Here is a 13,397-nt window from a genome sequence, read left to right as displayed (position 1 = left end):
TGAGTGTAAATAATGATCAAGTCAAAATTAATTAAAACTCAATCATTAAAAAAATGTTAAAAAAAATATTAATTTTAATTCAATTACTTCCAAACATCCCCTATCGTTATTTGCTCACGATGAACTCTAGTTAATTAATAAAACGCCCTTGTATGCTGCCTCTTTCGTCAACATTTCAAAACCGCAAATTTAATCGATGCATCAATTCCATGTAGTCGAGCCATTGTCCGATGCAGAAAATTATTTTATTTCGAAACTGCGCAGTTTCGTGCCTTAAATTCATGTTCTCAAATATTAATGCCGGAAAGCTTCGGTTATATTAAAAATGCACCATTATAATTACATAATCTTGCTTACAATACAAACGAATCGATGCGATGATTTTATAATATGGACCCCACCGTTATTTACGAGCGGATTGTCCTGAAAGTTTTCCAACAATGATAATATGATATACACAGCGAAAACTTGGCGATGTTCGCCGCTTCGCGATATTTGCGTAGTCTGTGAGATTGCCCGAGGAGCTTTGTAAGCTCTTCCTTTAAAAGTAAACTACTGGAAAAATACGTTTGCGTCTATGCTCATGTTATTCTATATATCAAATAATTAGTTACATATATTATGTATAATACATACCACATACTTTCAGGTCTGTTATTCTTGATAATATGACGTATGTATAATTAAATCTATTCATGCACATAAAACAGTAGTATGTATGGTATTCTAAGATAAGACATTTTATTTATTAATTGTTAATTTGTTAGCTTGTTAGCAGTGAAGCATTATCGGATGTTATGAGACACAACATCCTGTCAAAGGTTTATTTTTATACACCTAAGCATCAAACGGTTCATGGTTATGGTATACAATTATTGAATTCAGAAATTGTCAACACTTTCACGGCGGCTCGTTCGCGTGCCCTCTAATTATTATCTTAGAAAGTATTGAAGAACAATCGCAAATTTCTAAACACAAATGAGAATTTTGCATACACTTGCGAAAATGTACACAAAAAGCGTATCACTTTTGCATATTATGTAAAAGCGTATGATCGACGCGCAGCCGGTCGCACTACTGCGAAAGTCGACGTACTCATGAATAAATTTCTAATTGGATTTTTGTCGCTCAAAAAATATTAAACATTCTTTAAACTATATGTGTATTGTGCATATAACAATTATTGGGAGTAATTTATTGTTCCCAAATGTACACAGTGAAAGCGTGTCAAATCTGTCGGCGTGCGTATGCATAGCAGCACTGCATGTGCATATGATTATTGCTTATGAAATTATCATGATTTATTTATTAACTGTAATAATACTATACACGTGTATACTTATTTGCTTTTCCATCGTTTGTTACAGGTCGGAGAATGGCGTTTTTCTCTCGCCGCTGAGGAAACAGACGCTGTGAAAGTGTAAGTTTCTCCTTCAATATTGCCGTAATGTCCCTACACTGAGAAAAAATTAAATATTATATATATTTTAAAAGTATTGTAAAAAATAATTATTTAATTATTCTTCTCTAAGTTCCATGAAAACTTTAAAATCTGTTCGAGTTTATCACGGAACTCACACTTTTCGAAACTTCCTACTCCACTCGTCTACTGCCGGAGTGACAGATTTTACTGCACAAAACAAACAAACGCCAGAAGCTCCTTTTTGACACGTGTCATATTTCTAATACAGCTTACTGTCCGATGCAAGTCACTCGTATTAGCACGGTGTTTAGGTTGTTCATCGCAATTTTAATCGCACCCTTCTATTTATCTCCTAGTAGGGTAGCATATACACTTTTGGACTAATAATCTAGAACCGTGGAATCCATGAAATAAAAACTGTATAATATAAACTATAATATTTGTTAAAAAATATACAAAGAAGAATTCATACACGTTGCGAAACATACTTTTTCATGAAGTTCGTAAATAACCTGTTTACATGTACTTTATAGATTTTGAAAAAGCATTTGATCGCGTAAAGCGTGATCATCTTATAGAGGGCCCAAGTTCTATCGGGCTAAATGACAGATGTAAAACTGTGTTGGAATCAATCATAAACATTGAGGAAGAACATACAGAAAATATTCCAATAGAGTGGTGTCAGACAGGGATGTGTTCTTTATCCTACTCTTTGCAATATATACTCCGAAACAATATTTAAATCAACACTCCAGGGACAAAAATATATAGATATTGACGAACTTCACAAATTATAAATAATGTTTCCAAAAGGCCTACTAGTAAACATCGATAAAACAAAATTTAGTGGACTCGATAAACTAGAAAGATATTGCTCGAAGCCAGTTTTTAAAAATTTAAGTTGATCTCATATACAAGCACTTACATTTTCAGACCAAAAATAAATTCGTAATGTAGGCTTACAATGAATTTACTTAAAGGGGTACCTATAATAGGAGTACACAGTTATAATGTCGTTTTAAGGACGGTCAATCAGAGCGTTATTCTTAAATGAGCCATAGAGGAATCAATTAATAAATTTCTAAAAAACACTAAAGGCCGAATTTTTCCATATCGAGTTTACAAACAAAAAGATAAAATATTTGTATCTTATATTTGATGCTCTGAAAAGTATTCAACCCATTCCGTTACACAGCGAAAGAGTATTTTACATTTCAGGAAATTTTGTAACGAAAAGGGACATCCCTCAGTGATTGAGCAGTGGACGTTTTGTATTTTTTAGTCATATTTCCTAAAGATGAACACTAAATATAATCGAAATAATATTAATTTTAGTTCAGTTTTGGGTTTTCAATAAAGTTAAATTAATTACTTAATTAGGTTTTGTTTTATTATATTTTTTGTAGTAAATTTATAGTATATTTATTTTAAAAAAATATTCGGTATTTTATTTGAATTATTTTTTTAAACTTCTACATTTTTTATTGATGAAATGATTCAAGGTCTGAAATATGAGCTTCTTCATATTCAATAATGGGAAAAATTAAAGGAAAAAATAATCGAAAGAATAAAGATGGTCTATGGACAGAAATGTTTCGTGCAAAGGACCGGAAAGGATACTTAAAAATAATTAACAATGTGGTGGCCAGTGTCTGGAATAGGGCATGACAGCAGAAGAAGATAATATAAACCGAGTTTACAATTAATAAAAAAAGTTTCAATGATTCACAGTCTTAGTTTGCTGATATTACAGTACCTACTTATGTGGGTTGCATGTTCTTATTTTGAACACATCAATTAGTATTAAAAATGGACAATAAATATTTAATTATACATAAATTGTTGCAGCTCTTCGTAGCTATCGCCGAAAACATATTTGTGTCTAGAAGCTCGCATTCGGGAAGCGTTCTCAAGCGCTAACGTCCTGACAGCGACGCCTAAGAATTAAGCACTCAATCGCGATTTTCTAGGGCATTGGTGCCCAAACCATTTTTATTTTCGACCCATAGATAGACTCTTAGTCGTCAACGAAGTTGAAATGAAATTCCTTGTGGGACTTGCGCTTTGTTTCTGGCTTGTTAAGAGGTCTGAATATAATACAATAAGAAATAAATATTTATAAATATTTTTTAATGTAAAATACTTATTCGAATTCTTATTTATTGATTTATAAAAATTATTTTAAATACTCAATAATTACTTTGTCAAAAGTAAAATGCTTAATTAATTATTACATACTTTTAGATCAAGGACGTCATTTTTATTCAATTCAATTCGATTGAAAAAATTCAGCAAAATCGAATTCTGCGAATTTTGGTCATAGTAGTAACCGCCTAAACAAAATAAGTGCATTTTCAAACGTGACATTTTATTTTTTCACACACTATTGCCCAAACAAAATACTACTACACGTAATTCGTTTCTCATTAAATACTAATAAACCTAGTATTAGCAGAATATCTGTTTGTAATTGAAAATGTTAATATTTTATATATCAATATAGTATTTTCACGTTGACAACAATTTATACAATTTAGAGTTTTCATTTAATGCATATATAATAATGTGTACTTTATGTGATATTCTTATGCCCGCTCTAAAATCTCTCGGAAGTTGTCCGAGGTTACCGAGAATGGGAGGTAAAGTGAGGGTGATTCAGTCGACATGGCCAGCTTTGAGCACTTCCGAACATTGTCATTGTTATTGTTATTATATTTTTTTCATATAAAATTAAATAATTAGTGGTACTTGATTTTGTTAAAAAAAATCGTTTCGAATATCCTTATGTATTTTCCTAGATCGGTTTATATAAATATCACACCATAACGAATTCTTATTTAGAATCGATGGCGACAAATTCTCGAATAGTTACAGATGTGGTGTTCGTATTCTGAAGTATCATTTTTATGCCTTATGGCATTTTGCAAAAGCCGACAAAAATTTTGCGTAAATTGAATATTTACGACCGAAAAGTTTTCACTGATATTGTAATGGTGAGTGCCCACACAAACTTTTATAATTATCAGTAGCTTAATTTTAATAAGATGACAATTTAAAAATTGCAATTATTTGGCACATTTTTCGATCGCACGCAAATATACCAGCTGTACGTCATTCATGGCCGCCGTCCGGACGGCATAGAAATTTGCGGCAGTGTAGTCGCTTACTCGAAGTCGTAGGTCTCGGCCGACTTCAGTTGTAACTTCGTTTCGGACAACTTCCAGAGAGTGCAGGCATTATACATATCTGTTTCTCATAGTTTTAAATGGCACACAAACCATTAATACATTCATAAAATATAGTAAAGTGTATTTTATTAAAGAAAACCCCAAATTAATAGGTAGTAGTAATGTGATTAATAATCCGACGATGAGAGGTCATAAGAGTGTGTTTCGAAGAGATATGGTTTCATAACCCAATTCTATTAATTTTTGTATGGTGGATTTTGACACGAGGTCAAGTGCTCCCTGGAGTTAGTAATCGTATTAGATTAACTCTTTACGGGTTAAAACCTATTGTATTATAGATATACGTTTTTGATATATGTATGTACTTATCCACATTAATACCAGTTTAACATAATAAATTAAGTAAAATTTATTATGTTAGATATGTACATTTAATCATATATATCGACATAGCAGTATGTAAATATATCGTTTTCACTTTCAATTCAATATTTATGATCGCTGTGTATCAAAATGGCGCGTGGACGTATGCGGAGAAATACGTTCAAGTTTATATAATCGTTTCGATCGCCTATTGAAGTGCATGTCAAATATGGCTTTATGTAATGATTGCGAAAAAAATGTACGCTATCTTCGAGTCTGAAGGGTTTTATATATACACAAACACAAGCGATCGTATACAATAATGTTGTATATTTGGTGCATGGAGAATCCATGACCTATATTTGTCGCAATCGCTTCACTGCCGCGTGAGAACGCGATGTATAAATTTACTTCATTTCATGAATTGAACATCATTTTAAAGATGTATTGATATATAAAATTAAACCTGAGGTGAAATTTTAACTTAGCTTAAATCTCATTTGAACACTTCAACGGATATTCATCGTTAGGTATATAAATATATTTCTATTAATTTCGGTTTCTATGTAGATTTTTCAAGGGTTTTAAAAGGAAGGCTCCTTGACCCGATTTTTTGTATGTACAATAATACAACTGAGTTGTACACATCTACGTATAATACGCGTGTGCATATGTATTTTTTCATAGCCGTTTAATATTATTATAACATTGAACGTTAGCTGATGAATTATCATAACAATAGCGCGTCTCGAGTTGCAAAATAAACGCGGCTACTACGTTGGCCGCATCGTTCTTCACAAAGGTAATTATTATTTTCAGGTCACGGATTCATGTCTCTTCGTTATATGATCAAAGTTCGATAATTTAATAATTGAGCTGTTGTGTAAAATTTGTATTATGTCAGTTTTATAATCTGTAAATATAATACAGTGTTAAAAGCTTTTGACCTTACGCCACTTCTGCTCCGTTTGCATCAAATATATCATAGTTTTAAACTATTGCGAGAATTGATTATTCCGAGCGAAGCAATCTAAATATTAAGTCAATTCAAGTGAATAACGCCGTACATGTCAATTAGTGATCGGAATAGCGTATTCCGTAAATTATCGAAGAGACCGGATTCAATTCCTAAAAGCATAATCGAGCATCATATGCAATTTTCTTGATTCATTAAATTGATTATTAAAATTTAATGATTATTAAAATTGTATTTATGTATCTCTTTCAATCTTTAAATTGAAAAATAAACATACATTTATTTTAAACCGAATTACAATTATATTCATTTTTTGTTTCTTAGTTTGAGAAGGAGAATTTGTATGTCTCGTTTTTAGTTTGACTTCTGGAAGAGAAGATTCAATTTATTTTGGAATAGTAATATTTTTTTCTTTTAACCTATTGTTAGGCTGGTTTCGACGAATCCCATCGCTGTCATCAATTTTGGGTTGTTGTTTTGCATGTTGTTGATAGATCCTAGGTTGTGAAGGTTTTGAAAAGGGTCTGAAACATTCGTCGTAAAGGCGATTCTTCTTAGTTCTTAAGTTCAAAGTTTATCGGGGATTGTTCGAGGTACATTAATTAAACATTCCATGAAATAATTATCGCTACGAGCAGCCGCAACTCGGGTCATGACGGACCTTATGGTACAGAATACTATATTCCCCTTCAAAACAAAATAAACTCCCCTATTATTAACGTTAAAACATTATACATGATCCTTACTCAAGAAGTGTATAAAAAGAAAATATTTTCAAAACAAACCAAAATATAATATATGTATTCTGACTATTAAAATATATCATCTTGTTTTATTTGTAACTAAGACAGTTTCAAATCAAAATTATTAACCGTTTAAATAAAATTTAGAATAGTAATTCAAATATTGAAAACCGGGCTTAAAAGTTTTAAAAAATCGGTTTTCGGGTTATACAAATTTAGTGGGAAAAAAAAACAGTTTTTATTCTCATGATCAAATATTCGTTTAAAATTGTTTTAAATAATTCGTTAACATGTTTAAAAAAAATAATTTGTTTAAAAAGCAGCGACTCACCGGTGGGTCGCTGGCGTTTAAGTGGTAAAAGTAGTTGTAGATAAATTAAATAATGAATAATACGAATGATAAAAATATGGTTAAAAAATAATGTACTTATAATGACACCCCGACAAAGCCGCGCAGGACAATCCCGCGCCGTCATAGCCGCGCAAAGTCAAAACAAAATTCATTTAATAACATGGTTTTTATTTATTAATAATTACAAATATATATATAGAAAAAGGGAGGCGTCTCGCTACCGCTCGCGTCGACTTTGACTGTAGAACCAAACAACCTAACCTTTTTTTAATGATATTGTATTGATTTATTTTCAATTCGGTATATTTTGTAACTGTCCAGCATCATCCAATCTATGACTAACTGTACAAAAAGCGAATCACTAGTGATAGAGCTGTCCACAAAACAAAATAATTAGAATTAAAAAAAAAACATTTTCTTTCATTTTATTCAATTTTATAATTTTGATTTGCGCGGCAATGTCGGCGCGGCTTTATCGTCGCGGCAATGTCGGGGTTGTATTGCGCGGGATTGTCTTGCGCGGCTATGTCGGGGCGGCTTAGTCGGCGCAGGATTGTCCGGCGCGGCTTTGTCGGGTCCCCACTTATAATAATATAAAAATAGTTATATGTAGATATTTAGGAGTAATTGTAGGTAAAAAATTAAATTTTAAGGAACATTATAGAAAATTAGCTACATTATTCAGGATGAAAAATATGTTAAGTATAAAAATAAAATAAATAATCTATATTATATTGCCCTATTTTAAGTATTGTGCCACAATATTATTTATATGCTTAATAAATTAAATAAACGATGTTGCAAAAATTACAAAAAAGGGCAAATGAGAGTTGTTTAAAATAAAAATAGATTTATGATTGATAGATTGGAATGGTTGAATGTTAAAGACATATTAATGATTAACATTTTAGTATTTATATATAAGTTAGAAAATATTTTTAATAAAAAATAAATACGTACATAGATTTAATACTAAAAATAGAGACAATTTAAGGATTGTTAGGTATAAGAAAACGAGTACGGCCAGGGGAATAATATGTGGAGGTGTGAATTTATATAATAATATTCCTAGGACAATACGTAAAAATAAAAGTATAGCGGGTTTTCTATATGGAATAAAAAAACACATTCGTATATTAAAAAATAATCTTTTTTATATTTCGTTTATGTTAATATTATCTTTTATGTTATGTTTCGATTAAATTTGTTTAGTGTATAAACAATTAGCTAAATAGCTAATTTTTTTATTTCTTAACATTTGTATTTATTTTATTTAACTAAAATTAGTTAAATAAAATAAACACAAATTTTAAGAAAAATTGAAGTACATCGTTCAAAAATGCTATAAGAAATTTCATAGAAAAATAATATTATAGCATTATTAAATTGAAAGTATTATAGCGTAACGGTCGGTGTTAATTGGCATTGTTGTCATACTAAAAATGTGTTGACTTAAATGTGTTATATTTAATAAAAGACGTACATGAGCCTTTTTAATTTGTAGAGGAAATTGACTTCCGCTGTATTCATTCGTGAACTTAACGGTCGTTTCTGAGATACTCTTTTTTTGCTGATCCGAATTATATACGTTCTGACTCGTCCTGTCTGAATTCGTATGAATCGAGGGCCGACTTTATACAAAGTTTGTCTGTCGGAGATCGCGAAAATCTCAGTGTTTATCGGCGCGTGTCCCGCTCGGCAAATTTCTTTTTGCGAATTGAAAATCTGAAAAGATTTTTAATGACCTATCGCAGCTTAGCTTTAAAAATATTCTTTCGCGAAGGCATCGACCGTGTTGGTGTCGGTGCAATCGCTCTCGCTCGAGGAAGAACCGAAAGAGAAATTTCACCGGGAAACTCGACAATTAATGGGCGTCGTGGCAACTAGAGCTCTTGCTCGAAATCGCTTTTTGTCAAATAACGAAATTTATTCGGTTACCTCATCGGCTCTCGTCGAAAACTATCGCTTTCCTTTCTCTCGTTTCCGCCGTCGTTCATTGTCCGTCGAATCGCTCATTGTACCTACTCGGGGAGCAACGCAGCTGCCGAAACGCGTGCGCTTCTGGCTGTCGCAATTTCTGTCTTTTCCGAATGGAAAAAATAAAGTTGCCCCGAGAACATCTGCTCCGGAAGGTCAGAAGAGCTGATGCTCGATAATGTGACCCAGTTCGGCAGTTTTGTGGGGAGTCGAACTGTGCGGTTCGACAATTTATTAAAACATACTCGTGTATGTGTATGTGTGACTATTTGAGAGCCATCAAATTAATGTTTGCAAATTCTGCGTTCCAAACATTTTTATTTTAGTTTTAGTATACATACATAGGTAGTTTCACGATACGAAACCGGAGAGTGCCAAATCAGGCGAACGAAAAGATAAGAAACCTCTCTTAGTTTATACAGAAACTGACAGTGTTCATTCTGCTAAAAAGGTGTCAAGATATCCTTAATCGCTTGGCTTAAAAATATACAATCACCAATGACTGACTTTTATCATAAAAAATACTTACCAGTAAAGATTTATTTTCACTAGTATAAATATAATTAAACTAACTTGACCAGTTAAAATGTATCAAACAATTTCACTGATCAGTATATACAAACGATTAATATGGTACGCGTATTTTCACATGACCAGAAATTCACAGAATTGTGCCATCATTCAACAAAATACTACAATATTTAAAATAAATTAAACCAAACTCAATCCTAACCTAATGAAGTTCAAAACTATAGTTAGTTTTAGAGCTGAGTTTGGAAATTCATTTAGACTAGGTTTGGGTTTGAACAGCATTTCGAAACTGTCAAATTGAGTTTCATAGACATTTCAGATCAGCATATAATTTCACAGTCAATGTCATATTCTTTTGTAACATCGTCACAAGCAATTCTTTTTATTCTTCAAATGAGGAATAAAAAGAATTACTTAAATAATTTTTGTGAAATAAATAAAATATATACTTATATGTATTATATGTAGTGGAATGACATTGTCAATCAATCACATCAATATTCATCCACGAGAATAAGAAAAGCTAGGAGAAAAAAATTAATATGATCCAAGTTCTTTAATTAGCAGTAATAACTCTCACCACTGTTCCATAATTAACGACAAAATACTATTTTATAAAATATAACAATATTATTCTCTCGCGTCATAGTATGTTTTATATATTTTTAACATTTTCAGTTTATAAAAAATGTAACTATTTTCAAGCACTTCATATATATTTTTGGTTAAATAAATACTTTTTTAAATACAATTATTTATTACGAATAAATTGTATTTTCTATGTGTGATAAATAAATAAGTAATTTGATTAATTTATACCACTTTATATATTACTTCATAGATTCAAATCCATACTTTATACAAATTTATTTCAATACTACAATAATTTTATTCTCTTGTCTTCACGTATTGCAGTAGCACGTAATCAGTCGTCAGCATGTCGCTGTTCAGCTAAACTATTTACTTTCAAGTTAAAAGTTTAAAATAGCACATTTAATTTAGAAATAGCAGCTAGAATGATATGTGCAAATGCCACGACACTACTGTTCATCGTTTGAAAGGACAGATATACACGTGTATTTTCAATTTTTATATTATAGATTTGTTACAAACTTTTTTTTAATTGGTGTAGACAAAAAAATACCTGATTATATTTATTATGGTTAATCTAAATACATATTTAATTGTGTTGTAATTCCATTTTTATTTCGCGTCCTCGAGTGTGACAATTTAATTTCATAGATACTTTATACTTTATATTTACTAAAGCAGTATGATTTATAAATAAAATCAACATTTAAAATTACTTATCATTATTTGTATCAGCCCTTTTACGTATAATAACAATACAATGTAAGCTTACCTTCATAAAAACAATAAATAATGATTAATTGCATATGACACATTAAATCCAAGGATTTGTAGATCATCATTACTATCAATCGATTTTATCGGATGTATCTTTATAAATGGTTATTTGCATATTATATACACATTGAAATATATTATAAAAATAAATATCGCACACTACGTAAAATTAAAACTTTTCCAACAAATTCCGAACCGAGTGCTTTTTGTGTTTGATGGCAAATTGCGGACAGCCGCAGTCGTGTTTGTTGTATATTGGCTTTTCAGTATTTATATAAAACCGACGTTCGAATTTTCCCCATAGAAATATTTAACTTTATTTAATATTTAGATGAATTTATATATTTTTTTTGCATATCTCCACTACACCGTTGTGTAACGACTTCACTTAAACATAATATATGCGGGCAATTTGTAGATGAAAAGGTTACCGTCGTTCGCTATAATGCTCGGCCGTGTCATCTCGCCGGATGATGAGATGCAAATATATCACGTGTACATAAATCTCAGCTTGTCGGTCGAATCGCTCACGATTCATAAACATTATGATATTCAACTGTGTTTATGCATAACGACTGTTATGGCTATGCGCTTTATGTGTGCGTCACTTATGTATTTAATTCGCCAGTTTCATTAATCAGTTCACATGTTAGAACTTTTTAGACGGCACTTTGAAGTTCATTTCTTACTGAATATTTATGTAGTTTATATATAATACATATATGAATATTTATATAATATATAGTTACATCCCAAGAAAAATTAATTTCGATTTTATCTGCGATTGTCACGTCTCGACGACGCGAGGGGAATAACGCCAGGAGCGGGAAATCCGCTGGGAAAATTTTTATTCGTACTCTATACGACAGAGCGAAAATAGAGTTTGGCGTCGGCAATTCTTGCGCTTTCGCCGTATCAAAATTGCATGCATACATCGCGTACAACAATGGAAAAAATACAGTCACGCAGATGGTATTATGATGAATCGGAAAATCCCAACATGTTTTCTTCCATAACCACCCGTCGGTTTCTCCCCTGTAATTTACTATCATTGAATGAATAAATAATGCCGTGGAGGGTTGGCTTCGCCGGGAGTTAGTGTGTTTTCATTCGTCGCATTCGTTGGTACTATGCATTTTTAAATTGTAATTAACGATTGATTAAATTTATTGTGGTATCGAAATTGGGCCGAAAAAAAATAAACTGCTATTTTTATATAAGTGTCAGTCGTTGAATTTTCATTATACGTCCGTATTTTATACGGATAATACATATTTTATAGCAGCCTATCCGTATTTTACATATGAGGCATTCGTTTACATTATCAGACATTCAACGTTACCAACACGTTACAAAACATATTCTTTCACACATTAACTATATAAGTATTCACATTTAACGTAATATGCTATTTAATTATTTAAATTAAATTAAAATCATAGTGACTTAACAGGTTAAGCAAAATACGAATCGGACCAGCTCTTCGTAGCTGACATTAAATAGATCAATTTGTAATGCCAGCGTATTAAGGAACTGGATAAAGACAGCCATTGACGAGTCACCAAAATATATTATTTTAAACAGACTTAAAATTAAATACTATTTGTATTGACTTGAAAAAATAAAAAAATTCAATACCAGCCGTTAGGAAATTCCACAGCAGCACACGATTAACTCGGAAATATTAGTAATTTCTGGAATTTCGGCAATTACAGAGATTTTTTTGTCTTTATTATTTTGTTTGTCAGTTATAAATAACATAAAGATTTAAAATTTCGCAAAAAAATTAGTTTGTAGATAATTCAGCGGTTAAAAGTTGTTGTACTTCCCCAAGACTTATATTATTCAAATATTATTTATAGTTTTAGAGAAAGTAAAAATTTCCACTACAAATATGAATGAATACCTTACGAATATTCGAATAACAAATAGTTGTTCAGAAAAACAGTATTCGAATATTCGTATTGGAGTTTCTAATTTTAGATATTATTATTTTTTTGTGTTCATTAAAATTTTAATGTTATAGAAAAATAATATTTTTTAATTAATATATTTCTGTCATTAAAATCAATATTGACTATGACTATCGTGTGCTTTAGAGATAATAATAGGGGCGTAAACCCAAACTTTGAATCTCTTTCTCAAGTATGAATAATGATTAAATGGATAGCTCTCGAACTGACTGTGTTAACGCAAATATAGTATAGGACCTGCATTTTACGTAATATTTTTTTTATATAAACACTAGTATTTTTTTAATTTAAATTGTGTGGGAGATCAGAAGTGCTTATTATATAATTATAATTCTAATCGACCATCACAGATCACAAATTAGGTTTTATTAGATTTTCCTAATCTCACGTATGACTAATTAAAATACCATCGATCTTGGTTATGCATAGTGACATATGTTGATTTTAACCTGTATTAATAATTTATAGTAACTACTTGCCAGGACAATAAAAAATAGCTTGCC

At 31.0% G+C, this 13,397-nt stretch overlaps 1 protein-coding gene across 16 annotated transcripts in view; it reads left to right on the top strand.

Moving 5' to 3' along the window:
- Positions 1 to 13,397, top strand: part of rdx (BTB/POZ and MATH domain-containing protein rdx) — a 208,177-nt gene that overhangs the window by 89,740 nt on the left and 105,040 nt on the right. For all 16 annotated transcript variants that reach the window (XM_088204915.1, XM_088204916.1, XM_088204927.1 and 13 more), the window contains one exon: positions 1,368 to 1,420. The gene's annotated coding sequence lies outside the window, so the exon portion shown is untranslated. The remainder of the gene's footprint in view (positions 1 to 1,367; positions 1,421 to 13,397) is intronic.

The sequence above is a fragment of the Plectrocnemia conspersa genome, unplaced genomic scaffold (assembly GCF_051122295.1).
Source record: "Plectrocnemia conspersa isolate PC_06_02 unplaced genomic scaffold, ASM5112229v1 ptg000014l, whole genome shotgun sequence".
Lineage (NCBI taxonomy): Eukaryota > Metazoa > Arthropoda > Insecta > Trichoptera > Polycentropodidae > Plectrocnemia > Plectrocnemia conspersa.
This window is presented reverse-complemented; position numbering and strand designations above follow the sequence as displayed.